The following is a 20,282-nucleotide window of genomic DNA, read 5'->3' as shown; positions in this document are numbered from 1 at the left end:
GGGAATATCAGGTTCTCTGTCACCTTCACAGTAGTATCAGAAAGTCACGCTAAGTGATATATTACTAAGGATACAAAAAGGTTGACAATTGGTAGTTATTTTTTTCAAAAATGTTCTATTTTTTTGCAGAATGGAATAGATACTAAGATTAATAGCCATGCATATGAGCACTTACAGTGCCAAAGGTGAGAAATCCTGGCCTAGAACACTTGATGCCAAGAACTGAGAAAATGCTCCAAAGAATGATGGACACAGGTCAAAAAGACAAAGAAGCCAGCTTAACAGGGCTCCCATTGGCCAAATCTAGGACAACTTACACAGAAATAAAAATAACAAGTAACAAGACTATAGCTCACTGAATAAAACAGAAAACCATGAGTCCATACTTATATAAATTAATAAATCAATAAATTTAAAAGTTTGACAAAGAATGGGATAGTTACATAGTTTCAAAGTACTTAGTCACAAAATACTAATTAATTACAAATGGAAAGAGGGTAATTTATCAGTGGAAAGCCTGGCACATACCACCATAAACAGATGATCATCAGAAGTAGGACAAACTGAAATCTGTACCTCCTTTCAGGGTACATAAGACACAGCATCATTTCTGTGATGTTCCTGCTGAAGACCTATAACCCGAGTTTAATCTTGAGAAAACATCAGATAAACCCAAATAGAGGGTCATTCTAAAATATATCAGGCCTATAATCTCCAAACACATCAAGATCATGAAAATCAAAAGAAAGGCTGAAGACAACTTGACATCTAAATACGAAGCATGATTCTCAACTGGATCACTTTGCTTTTACCAAAAAAAGGGGGCAGTGGGGAGGTGGGAGACTTTATTGGGGCAATTAGTCAAACCTGAATGGGGTCTGAGGTGTATTTGATGGTAATGTGTCAGTGTTAATTTCCGGATTTTGAGAGTTATATTGTACGTATGTAGGAGAATGTCCTTACTGCAGAAGTAACACAGCAGGGTATTCTGGAGTGATGGAGCATCAGATGGACAACTTACTGCCAAGGACTCTGGGAGTGGGAAAACACTTTCCCTATTGTACTTATAAGTTTTCCCTGTTTTTGGCTGTTTCAAAATTTTAAAAATATTTTTAAATGATTGGTTATCTCTCCAAAATGAAAGTAATAAATATAATCTTAACACATACACATGTATTCTTTCCAACAAGAGTGTTCTCTTTGTAAGACGAGTACTAAACTGAGTCTGGCATTTGATCACTAGGAAAGTAGAGCGAAACAGTGTTGTATAACAAAAAATGAAAGGCCAAAACAGGTTTTCCACATTGTAACCTTGACTTCAAACTCCAGTTCATCACAAATGAATTCATGGCCTTGGAAGATTTTTTACCCTTCTGAGTCTCAATACCCTAATCTATAAAGTGGGAATACCACCTTTTTTACAGAGTGTCTCTGAGGATGAAATAAACTGGTTTCTCTGAGAATGCCTTCCAGATTATAGATACTCAAGACTAATTCTCTCCCACTTCTAAACAATCTCTTTACAGCTTGCATCTAGTTAGTAAGTTTACATCTTAGTAAGCCTAAGGAGTACGCTTCCTAATATCAAACAACATTTCAGGTTAAAGGGATATTAAGGATCCTTTACTCCAATACCCCTGCTTTACAGAGAAGGAAATGAGACCCTGGACTTACGCAAGGCAAAGGCAAACCACTCCCATCACAGAGACACCAGCACTGGTTGGGAGCTCCAAGCACTGTGACACGCTCTCGTTTCATCTTCACAGAACTTGGAAGCAAGCATTATAATGATTTTGCAGGTAAGAAAACCAAGGTTCAAGCAAGATTAAGAAACTGACTCAGAATTCAGGTCTCTCTGACTCCAACATTCATGAATTTCCCACTAAATGCTAACTCTATTATTTCCAAATGTGATTAAGAAAGACACCATATATGTATGTTTAAAAGGGTTTTCTGTACACTATGCACTCAGGAAATTACTCCCTTACCCCCACAGTTCCCTGTTATCACTGTAAAACAGAAATTATTTAACCCCCAAGTCTTCGTCCATCAACATCCTCAGCAATTTACAATAATCTTGTCAACTCCCCCATCACAGACTTGTTTACTAAAAATCAGCAACAGTGTCAAATTTCTTAAAATGTCTTCCTACCTTAAACAGTTTCTTATTCCTACTGTTTAGAGCAAGGTTCTTCACCTGAAGTGCTAGGATCCATGAAGAGAATTCAGGGGCGCATGAATGTGAATGAGAGAAAGCTGTTACATCTGTTTTAACTAATCTCAAATTGAAATTTAAGATTTCCTTCAAATATGAGTGTAGGCGACACAGCAATATTAACAGTAACTTTGTCACCACAGAAAGAACACATATCTTCATATCACATTACAGATGATGCAGATATACATAAAGATTTCCTTTTTAATCCTATGTATTTTATTTATTTAAAACCAGCAATCTGAGAATGGTCTACAGGCCTCACTAGTTTACCAAAGGGATACATGCATGTCAAAAAGCTTAAGAACCCCCGGTTTTGAAACACAAAGCTGTTAATCTGCTGAGAATTTGAGAGAATAAAGGGGAAAAATGTTTGGCTGTTAAACACATGAACCACTTATTCATTCAACAAATATTTACTTGGTTCTTGTTCTGTGCTGTACTGTGAAGCAGCTATAAAGACAAAACATTGCCCCTTTGCCTCAAACTAGTGGGAAAGGAGACAAAAGCAAGTAACAAGGTTAGAATGTCTTAAGGCCTAGAGGAAAAGGGCAAAAGAAACCTTTGAACTCAAAGAAGAGGTTTTCTGTTTTCTCACTAAACAAACAAGGCACAATTTGAGTAAAGGGAGAAGAATCAGAAAGCTCTTCTAGCTCTCAGTTGCTCCTACAGCCTGGAGTGCAGGGGGCTTCTGGCAGCCCATCCTTAGCCCAGGAGAAGGCAAAGGGAGACAGCTATCAAGAGGGAACAGCAGGACTTCCCTGGTGGTCCAGTGGGTAAGATTCCACGCTCCCAATGCAGGGGGCCCGGGTTAGATCCCTGGTCAGTGAACTAGATCCCGCATGCATGCCGCAACTGAGAAGTCCGCATGCTGCCAACTAAACATGCCGCAACGAAGATCCCACGTGCCGCAGCTGAGAGCCAGCGCAGCCAAAATAATTTGAAAAAAAAAAGAGAGAGAGAGAGAACAGTTGGGCAGTGACTGGACACGGCTGCCCAGCCAGGGCAAGTAGCTCATGGATCCTGATTTAACTCTCTGAAGAGTTGGTAGGCCCTTTCTATTCCACAGATGCTCTGGGAAAATTAAACACGGAATTTTCTTCACTTTCTTTACATAATGTAGATGGGAAAACGTACAAGGGGGTAAAGTGGAGCCATGTTTCAAAATAAGATGACATTCACTTAATCTGTACAATCAAAATACAGTATGTCTGGGGCTTCCCTGGTGGCGCAGTGGTTGAGAGTCCGCCTGCTGATGCAGGGGCACGGGTTCGTGCCCCGATCCGCAAAGATCCCACATGCTGCGGAGTGGCTGGGCCTGTGAGCCATGGCTGCTGAGCCTGCGCGTCCGGAGCCTGTGCTCCGCAACGGGAGAGGCCACAACAGTGAGAGGCCCGCGTACCACAAAACAAACAAACAAAAAAAAATACAGTATGTCTGACTAATGATATTTTATTTATAACATAGTATTTACAGTAGCTGACTGAGAAAGTGGCAAATGAGTCTCTCTCTATATATAGAACTTAACTTATAAAACATGATGTTTAATTAATTTGCTCACAGTTTCCCCCACTGAATTTTAATTCCACAATATTTGTTATACCATATCAACAAAACGGCACCAGGTAAAAGATAAAACCATCCCAGGGGAATACCACCAACCTTATGAACATCTGTTTTATATCTTTATCTTTAGAACTGTCTTCCAATATTTACCAATGCAATTAGAAACCCACATGTTTACAATGTTTTCTCAACCCTTCTCGCAACTGACCTCCACCTACTACTGAGCACCTCTTTCGTTCCCAGCACTACACTAGGGATGGAAGATCATGATACAAAGGTCAGTCTTGCCCTAAAGGATTTTACAGTTAGGGACAGAGCCACCGGGGGAATTTCTGAAATACAAGACATTAGAAAACCAGCTGCACAGAGAAGGAAAAGTTAACCGTGAGTCAAGATAGCTGCCAAAAAAAAATAACAGCTGCATGTAAAAGTAAAGAAACTTCATCTTGAAGAAGAATGGACAGAACCTTGGAAAGGTAGAGGAAAGAGTAGAAGACATTCCTAGCAGGGCAAGCAGGATGCAAAAGGCAGCAAGGCAGGCATGAGACTGGCATCAGCTGTGTGTATGGGTGGGGGGAGTGTGCTTGCACGTAAGGTGGAAGGACAGATCAGTCTGCTGGTGTATAGCATAAGGCCACACAGAGGGGTGTACACAGTAGAAAGTTACATATTACACAAAAGGCACCAAATAGGAAAGACTCGAGGAGTACTACATTTTAAAGTTTATCTGTCAGCTGACATACACAGTTAAAGGAAAATTAGGACTAGAGGCAGACCAGCAGAAAACAGCCCAGAGATGAAAGGCTGAGGGCTTGGGGCAGAGAAGCAGCCATCAGAATGGTGAGGAAACACTAAACCTAAGAGATATTTCAAAGTAGGAAATAACAGAAAAATCAGAGATGACTCCAAATTCTGTCATGTGAAAGGCCAAATAGTAGTGACACAGAACTGAGGTTTTGGGGTGGGGGACATGTCAAAGACTGGTGCATCCTTTATGACTGATACGGACTCCTGGGTTAAGAGTAGGCCATCCAGGTGAAGTCCCAAAGGCAGGTGAAAATCAGGCTGCTAAGAGATGACAGAGTAAGACAGGCTGGGCTGTAGATTATGAGTCACCTGGCAAGTGCAGGCAGCTACTTCTCAGAAAAACCCAAGAGGAAGAAAAGGAGGTAACAAAAAGGGGAAAGGAGGTAGCACTTTCTGCTGGCCACTATCAAAGTCACTTCACATACATTAAATAGAGAAGAAATATAAATGCAGTAAGTCAAGAAAATGCCCTCTCGCAAAGAGTGCACCATCAACAAAGACAATTATGAAAGGAAGTTCAATGGATAATGAAGACTGAGAAAAGGGCACTGGACATGCCAATGCAAAGATCACCGGCAGCGGCTGAGAGAGCTTTCCAGTTGTGTGGCAGGAGCAGAGGCTGCAACGTGGGTGGCTGAGAGGAGAAGGCGGGGATACAAAGTGAATGCAGTGAATAAGAAGCAACCATATATTTAGGTATAAAACGAACAAGCAGCAAATGGACAAGGTTTAATGGCCTCTTAAAAAGGGCAGCAATGTCGAACAGTTCTCACAATCCTTTGTTCACCAAAGTAATTAGGAAAACACTGACCAACAAATCCAAAAGTCAAAGGTTAGCGCCCATACTTCTCATTATTGAAGGTGCTAGAATTAAAGGAAAATGACAGGCACATTTTAGTCTTTGCGAGCTCAATTCCATAACGAACAGAGTTCAGCTATAAATATAACAAATTAACATACACTGATTGGAACATATTCTGTCTTCTTTACAGTTGAAAGGTTGTGAGTGCTGAGAGACCAATAACAAAGACACAAAGAGCTTGTTAAGCTATAAAAAAAATTACAAATATTTCACACTAACTTTTTGAAATCCTAAACCATGTTTTTATAAATAAAACATTTGAAAGACCAATCACAATCATCTAGAAACTTGCTATAGGAATTGTAGTGCTATAGAATTTGATTTGCAAAAACACTCACTGGTTCAATGGAAAATTTTTTCCATGTTTCCAGTGTTGAGCCTTAAACAGAGATAGTCCCAGCCAATCATAAAACTTGCTAAGTTACAACTTATGCATTAGTTTGTACTCAAAATAATAAAAGTACTCATTCTTCAATCTTTTATCTGAAGAATAAACTCTTCTACACGGGGGACTGTAAGTAACAGATAAATTTAGAATGGGCAGAATATGTCATCATGAATACAACTCTTAGTGGTATATATGGATGAGTTCAAAGCTGACCAGAAGCTGACCAGACGCAGTGTTCTGCTAAAAATCCACTGTTTTAGAATTTCATAATACTGAAAGCAATGCAAGAACTATGCCACCAGATAAAAAATTCTGGACAAGTTCCTTAGAGATTCTTAAATTTGTTCAAAATGTAACAGTATTATACTTACAGAGTCATTAACTCAAGATGCAAACCTCACTTGTTACAAAGCATGTAACACCATCTTACCATATAGAAAAAAAGAGCAGTTTTCTCCATCAAGGACATACTAATGATTTTCAAGAAAATGATGGAAAATAAAACATTGCATTTATGAGCATTTCCCTGTGCCTTATATCAGAAACATTCCTCCAAGTTACTATTGCAAAAAGAAGTACATTTTGTTTTAGAATATAATCATGACCTCTAAAAATCTTCTCCTGTGAAGAATTTTTACTTATAACTTGAAATAGCAGAAAAATCTAGAATTGACAAGAAAAAAAAAAGGTAACTCCTAAGAATTAAGAGTGATTTAAAATTGCATCAGGGGGACTTCTCTGATGCTGCAGTGCTTAAGAATCTGCCTGCCAATGCAGGGGACACGGGTTTGAGCCCTGGTCCGGGAAAATCCCATGTGCTATGGAGAAACTAAGCCCGTGCGCCACGACTACTGAGTCTGCGCTCTAGAGCCCGTGAGCCACAACTACTGACCCTGTCTGCCGCAACTACAGAAGCCCACATGCCTAGAGCCCGTGCTCCGCAACAAGAGAAGCCACTGCGGTGAGAAGCCCTTGTACTGCAACGAAGAGTAGCCCCCACTCACCGTGACTAGAGAAAGCCCGCGTGCAGCAATGAAGACCCAACACAGCCAAAAATAAAATTTAAAAAAAAAATTTTTTTTAATTTACAAAATAAAATTGCATCGGGATTTCCCTGGTGGTCCAGTGGTTAAGACTATGCGCTTCCACTGCAGGGTGCATGGGTTCGATCCCTGGTCAGGGAGCTAGGATCCCACATGCCACGTGTGCAGAAAAAAATAAAATAAAAAATAAAATTGCATCAATTTTGTTACATTCTACGAAATGATTACAACTGCATATATTACTGTGTTAGCTCTTGTTTTTTCTTTTGCCAAAATGCTCTCACACTTTCATTACTATTAGATAATAATCAGTTAATCGATAGCTTCAATTGCTTTAAGAAAGAACATAGCTTATTTATGCAGCGTCGTTTCCTTTAAAAACAGTCTTGAGATCAGGGAGGAAGACAGCTGACTTCTTGTGCCAGGCATTGTGCGATATAATACCTCATCCATTCCACCACCCTCTGAAATAGTCCCGTTCTAAACAACAAGGTCCTAATGTATAGCACAAGGAACTATATTGAATATTCTGTGATAAATCATAATGGACAACAATATAAAAAAAGAATGTATATATGTGTACAACTGAGTCACTTTGCTGTATAGCAGAGACTGGCACAACATTGTAAATCAACTATACTTCAATAAAAATAAAAAATTTAATATATGGTAAAAAAATAATAAAAAAGTAAAAAAAGAAAAAAAGAAATAGTCCCATTCTAAAGGCCAGGAAATAAGGTTTATTTTATTTTTGGCTGCATTGGGTCTTCGTTGATGCACACTGGATTTCTTCTAGTTGCAGAATCTGGAGCTACTCTTGGTTGCGGTGCGTGGGCTTCTCATTGCGGTGGCTTCCCTTGTTGCAGGGCACAGGGTTTAGGCATGAGGGCTTCAGTAGTTGTGGCACACGGGCTTCAGTAGTTGTGGCTCCTGGGCTCTAGAGTACAGGCTTGGTAGTTGTGGTGCATGGGCTTAGTTGCTCCGTGGCATGTGGGATCTTCCTGGACCAGGGATCAAACCTGTGTCCCCTGCATTGGCAGGCAGATTCTTAACCACTGCGCCATCAGGGAAGTCCCCAGTTAGTGCTTTCTGCACCTGTTTTAAAAAATTCTTCCCCACCCTGAAGTCACAATGATCTTCTCTTATTATTATTACCTAAAATTTTTAAAATTATGCCTCTACATTCAGTTCCTTAATCCATCAGCTACAAGGGAAAGATTCAATTTCATTTTTTTCTACTACATGTAAAACTGATTATTGGGAACTAGATCTGACCCCAGTAACTAGACTCAACCACTGAGCAAAACAGGAAACTAACGAGATTCTTCTTTTGTTGAGGACCTACTATGCCAGCTAGGAGTATTTTACATACCTTATACAAATATGCAATAATTCTGCGAAGTACACTGTTACTATTCCCATCTTACAGATGAAAAAACTGAAGCTAAGAAACAAGTCCAAGGTGTTAAAAGATAAAGATGGGATCCACATCTGTCTCATCTAATGCCCGTGTTCTTTCTACCATACCACACTGTTTTAGGTTAAGAATTTGATCTCTGGATAAAAGAGGAAACATTTTCATTTGAGGATGCAGTAGTCACTTTACTCTCCAGGTCCGCTAATAAAATGATGCTTACTTTATTTTAATAGTCAGGGAACAGATATTTATTGAGTGCCTATTACCTGCCAGGTATTGTTCCCTACTCTGGGGATCAAGTGATAAAACAAAGTCCCTATCCTCTTGAGGGCTTACGTCTAACCTGCTCATAAGTAGTCTCCCATGTCCCTTCTGCATGACCCAGTCTTACACACTTAATAAAGAAACACTTCTTCAGGCTTCCCTGGTGGCGCAGTGGTTGACAGTCTGCCTGCCAATGCACGGACACGGGTTCGTGGCCCGGTTCGGGAAGATCCCACATGCCGCGGAGCGGCTAGGCCCGTGAGCCATGGCCGCTGGGCCTGCGCGTCCGGAGCCTGTGCTCCGCAACAGGAGAGGCCACAACAGTGAGGGGCCCGCGTACCGCAAAAAAAAAAAAAAAAAATACTTCCTCAAAAGCAGAGCAATAGGACTGCAACATGTTGCACTGTCAAGTTTAAGGCTGAACTTAAATAGCAACTTGAAGAAATTTCACCATTTCACACTGACAGAACGCCATGAAGGAAAGCATTGCCATGCCTCTTCCCTTCTCCTGTAGCTTATACTTTCACTTTTCAAAAAACATTAGCAATATTTCCAAATTACCTTAAAAAAATGAGCATGACTTCTTGTAAGCAAAATGAGCATACATCTTGTGCTGTTTCTTAACCCTTTTCTTTCCCTCTTTAAAAAGATGCATTTCTATGTACAATAAGCAGTAATAAACTTCTGCTTCATTTCTTTACTACAAATGGGATGTCTATGCATATTCAGAAAATAGAAGAATTCAAGAACTAGGAGAGAAACTTCCCTGGCGGTCCAGTGGTTAAGACTCCACGCTTCCACTTCATGGGGCATGGGTTCGATCCCTGGTCAGGGAATCTAAGATCCCACATGCCGTGTGGTGTGGCCAAAAATAAAAAAAAATTTAAAATAAAGAACTAGGAGAGAAAAAGAGGTAACTATTCAGAGCAATGCGAGAGGCCAAGTACTACCTTTATTTTCCCATCACCTGCTTGCATCTGTTTCCATCTTTCAGACAAAGGAAACGCCCTTTCCAGAGGCTCTAAATTCCACCCCTTTCACCCACTTAATAATATAACACCATCAGTTATTCCTTCTGTACTACATTTCCACAGGATTAGTCACATCAGAGGAACATACAAACACTCTAATGCTGCCATCTCAATAATCAAAGAAAACCTCTCCTGACCCCGTCATGCCCTCTAAGAACTCCATTTCTCTGCTTTCCCTTCACAGTAAGAAATCTCATCTCAGAAGCTTGTCTACATGTGCCATTTCCTCACTTCCTCCCCAGTCTGGCTAGTCTATCCTAACACACTGACATTACTCTTGGCCAGATCACCAATGACCTTTCAATCACCAAATCCAATGGTTTCCTCTCTGGTCTCACCAGGCCCCCCATCTATAAAGTAAACTACTCAAAGCATTTTCTCCTCTCAGCTACTGTGACACTACTGTCCTGGTTTTCCTTCTTCCTCTCTGTCCAATCCATCTCACTCTCTTTTGCTGGCTCCTCCAGAATCACACAAACCCTAAATCTTGGAATTCCTCAGAGCTACGTGCTGAGTTCTCTTTTTCCCGTATACATCCAACATTCTCTTCCTAGGCGATATCATGCAAATTCATGGCACTTGCTCCCTGAGCTCCAGACACATATGTCCAACTACTCATTTGGAATCTCCATTTCAATGTTGCACAGGCAAGCAAAACAGAACTCTAATTTGCTTCTAAACCCAACCCTCTCCAGGCTTCCCCATCTCAGTGATAACCAACCAAGCCAAAAACTTAGAAACCATGGTCAATGGCCCAATCACCCTCACTCCGTCCATTAGCAAATCCTACTGAGTCTACTGTGACCATATATCTTGAAATTAACCACTTCTCTCCATTTTCACCATCATCCTAATCCAAGCCACCTGGACTATTGCAGTAGCCTCCAAACCGCCTCTCCTTTCACACTTGGAAGTCTGTTCTCTACACAGCAGATAGAAATCTTTTTAAAGGCAAAGCAGAGGGAATTCCCTGGTGGTCCAGTGGTTAGGACTCCGCGCCTCCACTGCAGAGGGCACGGGTTCAATCCCTGGTTGGGAACTAAGATCCCGCAAGCCATGCGGCACAGCTAGAAAAAAAAAAAAGGCAAAATAGATCCTGTCACGATCGTACTTCAAGCCTTTCAGTAACTTCCTAAGTAATAAACTCCAAACTCCTTACCAGGATCTACAAGGCCCTGGAAGGTCTGGTCCCTACTTAACACTCCATCTTCCTTCCAATCATACTCCCTCTGTTGGTTCCTAACTCACCTCAGACTCTTTCCTAAGTACTATCCCCTTGCCCAAAATGCTCCTCACACAGCTGCTTCTCACCCTTCACATCGTAAGTCTAAAAGTCACCAGCACAGGAAGATTTTTTCTCATCACCCTATCGAGCATGTCCTCATCTTATTCTCTAGCATCACTCAGCCTACCAGCCAAGTACTTATCACAAATACTAGCTTCTATTTATTCCCTTACTAGTTTATTATCTCCCTACTTTCCCAAAATACAAGCTTCCCTGTTTGGGTTGTACATGCAGTGCCAATAAATATTTGTAGAATGAGTGGCAGAAAGAAGAAATAATTCAAGGACATAGGAAGGAGAGAAAAGAAGGGAAGAAAAGAAAACATTTCCTATCTATAGCCAGGTTTCCACCAGAGTTTTATAATACAGATTTTTCCATACTGTAAGTGAAAGTAGAGGTTCGCTGTCGGCTAAGTTGAGCCTAACAGTAATATTCTATATATAACCTATTTGTAAAGTACAGCTCTAGCAGCAATCTGTTTATTTTATACTCAGTGCATTTCTATTGAAAGATCAAATTATTGCTTCTCTACAACTAGTCTCAGGAGTTACTAGTACACACTTAAATTTGCCAATGTAAATGAGGAGAAAATTTTGCTTAAAACATAATGCCAAGAGGATAAAAAGATAATTATAAAATGCAAGCGCTTTATGCCTAAATGCATTAGAAAAAATGCCTCTAAAAGAGCAAAATGGTAATGAGGGGTGATCGGTAAACGGGATACACTGTTATAACCTCTTCGTTTGTGTACGTTTAAAATTTCCCATAATAAAAAGTTAAATAAGAGTAAATGCCTCTAAGAAGTCAAAAGTATCTCGGGCTTCCCTGGTGGCGCAGTGGTTGAGAGTCCGCCTGTCGATGCAGGGGACACGGGTTCGTGCCCCAGTCCGGGAAGATCCCACATGCCGCGGAGCGGCTGGGCCTGTGAGCCATGGCCGCTGAGCCTGCGCATCCGGAGCCTGTTGCTCCGCAACAGGAGAGGCCACAACAGTGAGAGGCCCGCATACCGCAAAAAAAAAAAAAAGTAAGTATCTCTGGGTCAAAGCTATTTTCCTAGCTCAAGTGAGCTCTGTTGCCCTCTGGAGACTTAATTTAAATGAACTGATAACAGTTTCTAAAGGTGTTTTCTTAAGACACGGGCTCCTTGGGAGTGTCTGCCGGCCCTCCCACTGGCTCAGTGTCACTGACTTCCAGCCCAGCCTCCTTTCTATGACAGTCTGCAACAACCACAGCTCAAAAACAGAGCAACTTTAGGGGAGGAATAAAATCGTTTAAAAGGAGGAAGTAGTGGAAGCATGCAGAAAGGGAAAATAAATGATTTTTGCTTAAACTTAAACAGAACATTTTTTTCCTAGAATTCTGATAAGGCAATATTTCTCTCTAAAGCGCACTTCAGGGCTTCCCTGGTGGCTCAGTGGTTGAGAGTCCGCCTGCCGATGCAGGGGACACGGGTTCGTGCCCTGGTCCGGGAGGATCCCACATGCTGCGGAGCGGCTGGGCCCATGAGCCATGGCCGCTGGGCCTGCGCATCCGGAGCCTGTGCTCCGCAACGGGAGAGGGGAGAGGCCACAACAGTGAGAGGCCCGCGCACCGCAAAAAAATAAATAAATAAATAAATAAAGCGCACTTCAGATGCTGAAAGGGACTTACAGAAGACTAAATGCAAATCCACCAGAGGCCAGCATCCCCAGCCAAAATGGCCCTCCTCCTCCATGACTCCAACATTTCAAAATGTTGCTGCTGTCAGTGGTAGAGATGCTGCTGTGAAGGCCTCATTTATTAGGTGGCACAGAGAACAGAAGAATGTAAGCTGCTCTGGCAGTAGTTAATTTTTTTGCTACAGAAATACTCTGGTCTATGGGAAAACAAAAATCATAGAAGTTTATTTTCAGTTTGTTTAGACTGAAGAAAATAATCCTATTAGGAAAGTAAGGGACTGCAGCAAGTCACAATTTTAAGACTGATTTTATCCTTACAAGTGAATCCATGAACATAATGAGATGGATCCAAACTGGCACATGAAAGATCCATTTATTTAGTTTACAAGTAGAAAAGGATCATCGTTTAAGAAAAATAATTAGCATTACAGAAATCCAAAATAACCTGATGAATGAAATAAGCTAGTACTTGAACATAAATTATTTAATTCACCAAAAACATGATAAATTATTCCCTGAAGATAACTTTTAACATTAAAAGCCCTTAGAATTTCAGATTTAAGGAAAAAAGCAAAGATGTGAATTTCATAAATAAATTACAGTAGAATTCTAAATCTGTAAATGTAATCACTGCATAGGATTTCATTTTGTCTTTCTTTTTTGGCGGGTAGGTGGAAGAAGTATTTTTTGATCTATCAGTGACAGACCTCACATCCAAGAAACAGACATTCAACCTAAAACCCTAGGCCAATTTTAATTGGGGCCTAGAGAAGCAGGGAAATAGGCAACAGAAGTCCCACTAATTCCTACCATTTCCACTGTGATCTCCCTCCACATCTTGAGAGATTTAAATGTTGCCATCCCTAATCAAAAATAAGCTTATCAGTAATAGATTCATGTCATAAATACTGACGAGCACTGAACATGAATATAGTTTGCAATCAAGTATATTTAGACCTTGGTATCCTTGTTCATAAGCGAGAAAAGGAGCAACAAGATGCTGGCAACGTGTCTTGGGGGGTGTGGGGGCGGTGAGAATGATCTGAGCAGCAAAGGGAGGAGCACTCGATCAGAGGTACCGTAAATACAAGCCTGTCACATCTTAGACCAAGAACTAATATCAGGGCTCTGAGTAAGGACTATAATCAGATTAGGAGAGGCCAGTATGATCTTGTAAGTGACAGAGATCTAATCTGGGACACAACTGGGCCTAAACACAGATTTTCTGAACTCACGGAAATGAGCACTTAATCACACTAAGAGATCACGGCCACAGTGAAGATATGTTTCCTGTCGTGTTCCATTTCGAGAGGCTGAGTTCAGTTTTGTGGTTCAACACATGGATGTGACTAGGCTAAGTTGGAATTTAATTCTTAGCTTTTAAGGTTGCACTCATGATCTCAGATCTTACCCTTGCTATTAATTTAGTTTGTCCTACATCTAAGTTTATTTATCTCTACATATGAATTAAATAAATACCACCTGTGCTGGATAGTTTATGTTGGTACTCAGCCCCATGTTTAACATTCTAGACTCTCCCTGAATCATCAGGTGTGAATCTGCATTGCCAGCCCCCCTTGTCAGTTGTGCTCTCACTCCACTCTGGCAGCAGCCCTGGCAGGCGTTCCTGCTTGGCAGTTAGTGAACTCCAGCAGTATAGGTGAAAAATGGTGGTGTGTGGGCTCTACGCAATACCACCTTCCTCTTTGCTCCTCCAGCCCTTCCTTTTGTATCCAATTCCTAGAATCATACCCCCCCTTTTTTTAATTGACGTATAGCTGATTTACAATGTTGTACCAATCTCTGCAGTACAGCAAAGTGACTCAGTTATACACATAGAATTGTATCCCCTTTTGATTGAAGGACCTAGGAGTGGTTTCCTGACTAGACATTGTCTGATAGCCTACCAAATTCAGAATTTATATAATTCACAACCCAGGGTGGGGAGCTATGCTATAAAATATTCATTCATCCATTCAGTCAACAACTTCTTACTGAGCACCTACTGTAGGCAAGACCCTGTTCTAGGTGCTGGAGATACAACATAGACAAAAATCCCTGTCATCAAAGAGCTAACATTCAAGTGCAGGAGAGAGATAATACACAGGCTAGAGAAGTAAAATACACAGTGTTAGATAATAAATGCTAAGGAGAAAAAAAATAATCAGGGACAGGGATATGAAATTTTGCAAGAGGTTGAAATTTTTTTTTTTTTTTTTTTTTTGTGGTACACGGGCCTCTCGCTGATGTGGCCTCTCCCGTTGCGGAGCACAGGCTCCGGACGCGCAGGCTCAGCGGCCACGGCTCACGCGCCCAGCCGCTCCACGGCATGTGGGATCTTCCCGAACCGGGACACGAACCCGCGTCCCCTGCATCGGCAGGCGGACTCTCAACCACTGCGCCACCAGGGAAGCCCGAAATTTTCTTTTTTTTTAATTGAGGTATAGTTGATTTACAAAATTAGGTACTAAGGGGCTTTCCTGGTGGCGCAGCGGTTAAGAATCCACCTGCCAGGGCTTCCCTGGTGGCTCAGTGGTTGAGAGTCTGCCTGCCGATGCAGGAGACGCGGGTTCGTGCCCCGGTCCGGGAAGATCCCACATGCCGCGGAGCAGCTGGGCCCGTGAGCCGTGGCCGCTGAGCCTGCGCGTCCGGAGCCTGTGCTCCGCGACGGGAGAGGCCACAACAGTGAGAGGCCCGCGTACCACAAAAAAAAAAAAAGAATCCACCTGCCAATGCAGGGGACACGGGTTCAATCCCTGATCCGGGAAGATCCCACATGCCACGGAGCAACTAAGCCCATGCACCAACTACTGCACTTCTGCTCTACAGCCCGCGAGCTACAACTACTGAAGCCCACACGCCTAGAGCTCATGCTCTGCAACAAGAGTAGCCACCGCAATGAGAAGCTCTTGCACTGCAAGGAAGAGCAGCCCCCGCTCGCTGCAACTAGAGAAAACACACGCACAACAACGAAGACCCAACGCAGCCAAAAATAAATAACTAAATAAAATAAATTTACAAAAAAAAATAGGTAATAAGTTTCAGGTGTACAACATGGTGATTCACAATTTTTAAAGGTTATACTCCATTTATAGTTATTAAAATATTGGCTATATTCCCTGCACTGGACAATATATCCTCGTAGCTTATTTATTTTATACATAGTAGTTTGTACCTCTCTTAATCCCCTACCCCTATCTTGCCCCACTTCCTACTGGTAACCACTAGTTTGTTCTCTATATCTGCAAGTCTGTTTCTTTTTTGTTACAGTCACTAGTTCGTTTTATTTTTTAGATTCCACATATAAGTGATATCATACAGTATTTGTCTTTCTCTGACTGACTTACTTCACGGAGTGTAATACCAGGAGGGTTGAAATTTTAATCACACAGGTCACTGAGGTGATTTTGGGGGAAAGACCCCAAGGAAGCAAGACAGCTAGTCATGCACATATCTCCAGGAAGGCATTCATGGCAGAGGAAACAACACGTGCAAAGGCCCTCAGGTGGGAGCCCCCTGGGATTATTGGAGAGCAGATAGTGAGGAGGAAGTCTGAGAGGTGGGAAGGCTAAGCCGTGGAGCCTTGTGGGATATGACAAAGACTTGAGTGAAAGCAGGAAATTCTGAGCAGAGGAGTGACATCATCTGACTTACCTGTTAACAGAATCTCACTGTGTCAAGGGTAGCCTGGAGGAAGCAAGGGCAGAAGGAGGGGAATCAGTTAGGAGGCTACTGTAATAATCCAAATGAGACTGGATGATAGCTAAGACGAAAGTAATGACAGTGAGGATGCTGAGCAAATTCTGAATATATCTTGAACTCCTATGTGATCATTAAAAAGTCACGGGCTGGTCCCTGAAATTTGCTGAAATCCACAACAACAGAAATTTCTAGGGCTTCCTTGGTGGCGCAGTGGTTGAGAGTCTGCGTGCCAATGCAGGGGACACTGGTTCGAGCCCTGGTCCAGGAAGATCCCACATGCTGCAGAGCAACTAAGCCCGTGCACCACAACTACTGAGCCTGCGCTCTAGAGCCGGTGAGCCACAACTACTGAGCCTGCACTACAGAGCCCGCGTGCCACAACTACTGAAGCCCACGTGCTTAGAGCCCGTTCTCCGCAACAAGAGAAGCCACCGCAATGAGAAGCCCGTGCACCACAATGAAGAGTAGCCCCCCCCCAGCAACTAGAGCAAGCCCACGCGCAGCAACGAAGACCCAACGCAACCAAAAATTAATTAATTAATTAAATATAAATAAAATTGATGATGCAGGCAACTGTACCCTCCTAGGTTATTAAAAAAAAAAAATTTCTATCTGACTCCTACCAGGTGAGAATATAATTGGCCAAAGAAAATGTAATAATTGCAAATTAACTTCCTATAATATTCAATATACAGAAAAATTAATACATAACATGCCAGGGTTATAAAAATTTTAATAAATCAAAACAGCAAATGACTCACATATAAGCACTCAGCATAATAACCTCCCTCAGCAATGAAACAGCAAATTAGGGGAACTCAACAGATAACAAAGTAAAAAGTTTGGGGCCCATTTAGGATATACTGTAATCTTGCCAAGCTGCATGCTTATGGAACAAGTTAACAGAGTTTCCCCTCCATCCCCGTGTTCTGACTGCTGCTCACTCCAGTTCCAGGCAGGTCCCAATGAGCCTGCCTTCAGTTTCAGATATAATAGCCCAAGATCACTGTAGCTAGTTGTTTGCTTCTTCTGGTACTCTCAAAGAGGGAAAGTTGGTGGGAACCTCACCAAAGTTAAACAGCTTCAGGAGGAAGCAGCACTAAAGATAAAGGCTTGGAAAGGGATTTGAAAAGGAAAAGTTCAGAATTATTTTCTTATTTTATACTGGACCTTGTCTCCATTAAAAACTGAAATGTCAGGGCTTCCCTGGTGGCGCAGTGGTTGAGACTCTGCCTGCTAATGCAGGGGACACGGGTTCTAGCCCTGGTCTGGGAGGATCCCACATGCCGCGGAGCAACTAGGCCCGTGAGCCACAACTACTGAGCCTGCGCGTCTGGAGCCTGTGCTCCGCAACAAAAGAGGCCGTGATAGTGAGAGGCCCGCGCACCATAATGAAGAGCTGCCCCCGCTTGCCACAACTAGAGAAAGCCCTTGCACAGAAACGAAGACCCAACACAGCCAAAAATAAATAAATAAAAAAATCACAAGTGCCACATGCTGTAAGTTAAATTCAAAGTCCAATAAACACTGTTTAAAAAAAACCAAAAACTGAAATGTCTTAAGTCTGAGAAAGTCTTACACTAATAATATATAAGTATTCAAAGATTACTCACTCCCTGACCTTTACTCCCACAAACATTATTCCACAAAAACCATTTCTCAAAATAACACCCTACAAAAATGTTAGCCCCTCCTCCCAGCCCTGTCAAACTATCTTCCATAGGAGGCACTTTGTACCTTTCTGACAGCACTTAAATAAGCACTAGCTATTTTGTATCATATCTTATCCTGGTACTATAAGCTTCTCAAGGGCAGGGAATTTACTCAACTTTGTATTCCCTAAACTCCTGGCACCACCACTTTATGAAGTTTTCTGAATAAATTTCTATGTCAACAGATCATGGTACCTCCAATTCAGTAGAGAGGAAAAAACCACAACTTTCTAATGCAGCAATAACGTTCCTGCCTCCAGGGAGGGGTAATGTCATTCTCACAAGAGAAGGAAATTCAGTGCCCACTACCTCGAGGTGCCTCAAGGTCAGCACTGCTGACAGTCCTGGTGTGCACACTGACCAATCGGGAGTGCCTTTTTCACCTGAGAGGGCGTTAAAGCAGAGTTTCTGTGTAAATTTATTAGGCATTATCCACAGGTAATTTGCTTGCTCTACAGTCCTCTTCAAATCCTCTGACGTTAAAACAAGCCTTCAAACCATTGTTTCTTCCACCTGTTCTTTAAACATTGAACGGTCCAACTTGCCAGGCTACCCTGTTGCTTACAATGCTTTTCACAATATAAGGAACTTGGCTAAATCTAATTGCCGATTTCTATACTTCTTTTTCCTGAGATCACTTATTTATTTATTTATTTTATTTTTTTTTTTGGCTGCACTGGGTCTTCATTGCTGCATGTGGGCTTTCTCTAGTTGTGGCGAGCGGGGGCTACTCTTTGTTGTGGTGCGCAGGCTCCTCATTGCAGCGGCTTCTCTTGTGGTGGAGCAGGGGCTCTAGGTGCACAGGCTTCAGTAGTTGTGGCGCATGGGATCAGTAGCTATGGCTCTCAGGCTTAGTTGCTCCGCAGCATGTGGGATCTTCCCGGACCAGGGATTGAACCCGTGTCCCCTGCATTGGCAGGCGGATTCTTAACCACTGCACCACCAGGAAAGTCCTGAGATCACTTTCTGAAGGCACCTTATCAACCCATAAGAACTTGCTTTTTGCCATACTATGTTATGCTGTCTCTTTGCCACAAGTCCAAGTCTACAAGTTGCATCCTTCTGTCTGCCTTCATGGGTCAAAACTACTCACTAGAATACAAAATAAATGGCAGAAAGAATGCCACAGCAAAGCAAACGCACTTGACTCCGGAAAGCCCATAGTGCACTCAGCGGCTGCAAGCCCCTGCAGGGAAGGGCACTAGCACTTGTGGACCAGCAGTGCCCGCCCGTTGCTGGCCCAGTGTGTGCACCCTCTGCACAAGCGATGACAGCCCTGGGTTAGGAATATACTACCATTTTTTGATGACAGTATTTTAGAGGCAATGGCAGTACACAGAGGAGATACTGATGGGGGTATGAATGTAAGCTCTGAGGGAGTGTTCTCAAGTTCTTCCAATAAAGGGTAAGAAGTAAGAACTCAGATTACTGAAATATAATAACACTTTAAGATTCAGCTACATAATGCATCAAGATTCCAAATTCAGTTTCTTCAGAAGTTACGATACTGGAACCATAGCATTCTGTTTAAAATTCCTTAACAAGTAGCTCAGATAAAAAGCAACTTAAAAAAAAATTAGCTGTATTACTGCCAATGAACAAAATACAAAAAAATTTCCAGAAAATAATTTGTTAGCCGATCCATGCTGCTGTGATTTTCTCAAAACCAAAACACAAACACAAATAAACTAAATTGATAACAAGCAGCACACACACAGGTCTTGGGCTTTAAAGGCATGGTTAACACCTCAGTCTGTAGACATCTTCAGACATCTCAGCCTCCCAAGACTCGGCTGGGAACTCTGCCCCCTCTACCCCTCCTGCCCCACAGGAAGGGGAAGGAGTGGCAGAGACTTTATCTCCTGCTCCCCTTATTCTACTGCACCCAGTGCTGAAGAACAGTCTACTTATACAAACACATTAACTCAGAAAAAACACATTCAGTATTAGAAAGTTTGTCTTAATCCAAGCAAATGCAGTTATCATTATTAGTCCATGACACTGTTTATAGCATAAAAAACTGGAAATACTGACTGAATAAATTATGGAGCAGCCATTAACAGACTACTAGGCAATCATTAAAAGAACAAGGCAGGGCTTCCCAGGTGGCGCAGTGGTTGAGAGTCCGCCTGCCGATGCAGGGGACACGGGTTCGTGCCCCGGTCCGGGAAGATCCCACATGCCGCGGAGCGGCTGGGCCCGTGAGCCATGGCCGCTGAGCCTGCGCGTCCGGAGCCTGTTGCTCCGCAACAGGAGAGGGCACAACAGTGAGAGGCCCGCGTACCGCAAAAAAAAAAACCAAGGCAGATCTCTGTGAACTTGGATATATCCA

At 42.3% G+C, this 20,282-nt stretch overlaps 1 protein-coding gene across 8 annotated transcripts in view; it reads right to left on the bottom strand.

The window, feature by feature from the left end:
• SFMBT1 (Scm like with four mbt domains 1) overlaps window positions 1-20,282 on the bottom strand; it is a 132,832-nt gene that overhangs the window by 100,119 nt on the left and 12,431 nt on the right. The window contains exon 2 of one of the 8 annotated variants that reach the window (XM_049715586.1): window positions 16,191-16,223. The exons of the other annotated variants lie outside the window; for them this stretch is intronic. The gene's annotated coding sequence lies outside the window, so the exon portion shown is untranslated. The remainder of the gene's footprint in view (window positions 1-16,190; window positions 16,224-20,282) is intronic. 8 annotated transcript variants of the gene reach the window in all.

The sequence above is a fragment of the Orcinus orca genome, chromosome 10 (genome assembly GCF_937001465.1).
Source record: "Orcinus orca chromosome 10, mOrcOrc1.1, whole genome shotgun sequence".
Classification (NCBI taxonomy): Eukaryota; Metazoa; Chordata; class Mammalia; order Artiodactyla; family Delphinidae; genus Orcinus; species Orcinus orca.
The sequence above is the reverse complement of the archived record's forward strand: the minus strand, read 5'-3'. Positions and strand labels throughout refer to the sequence as shown.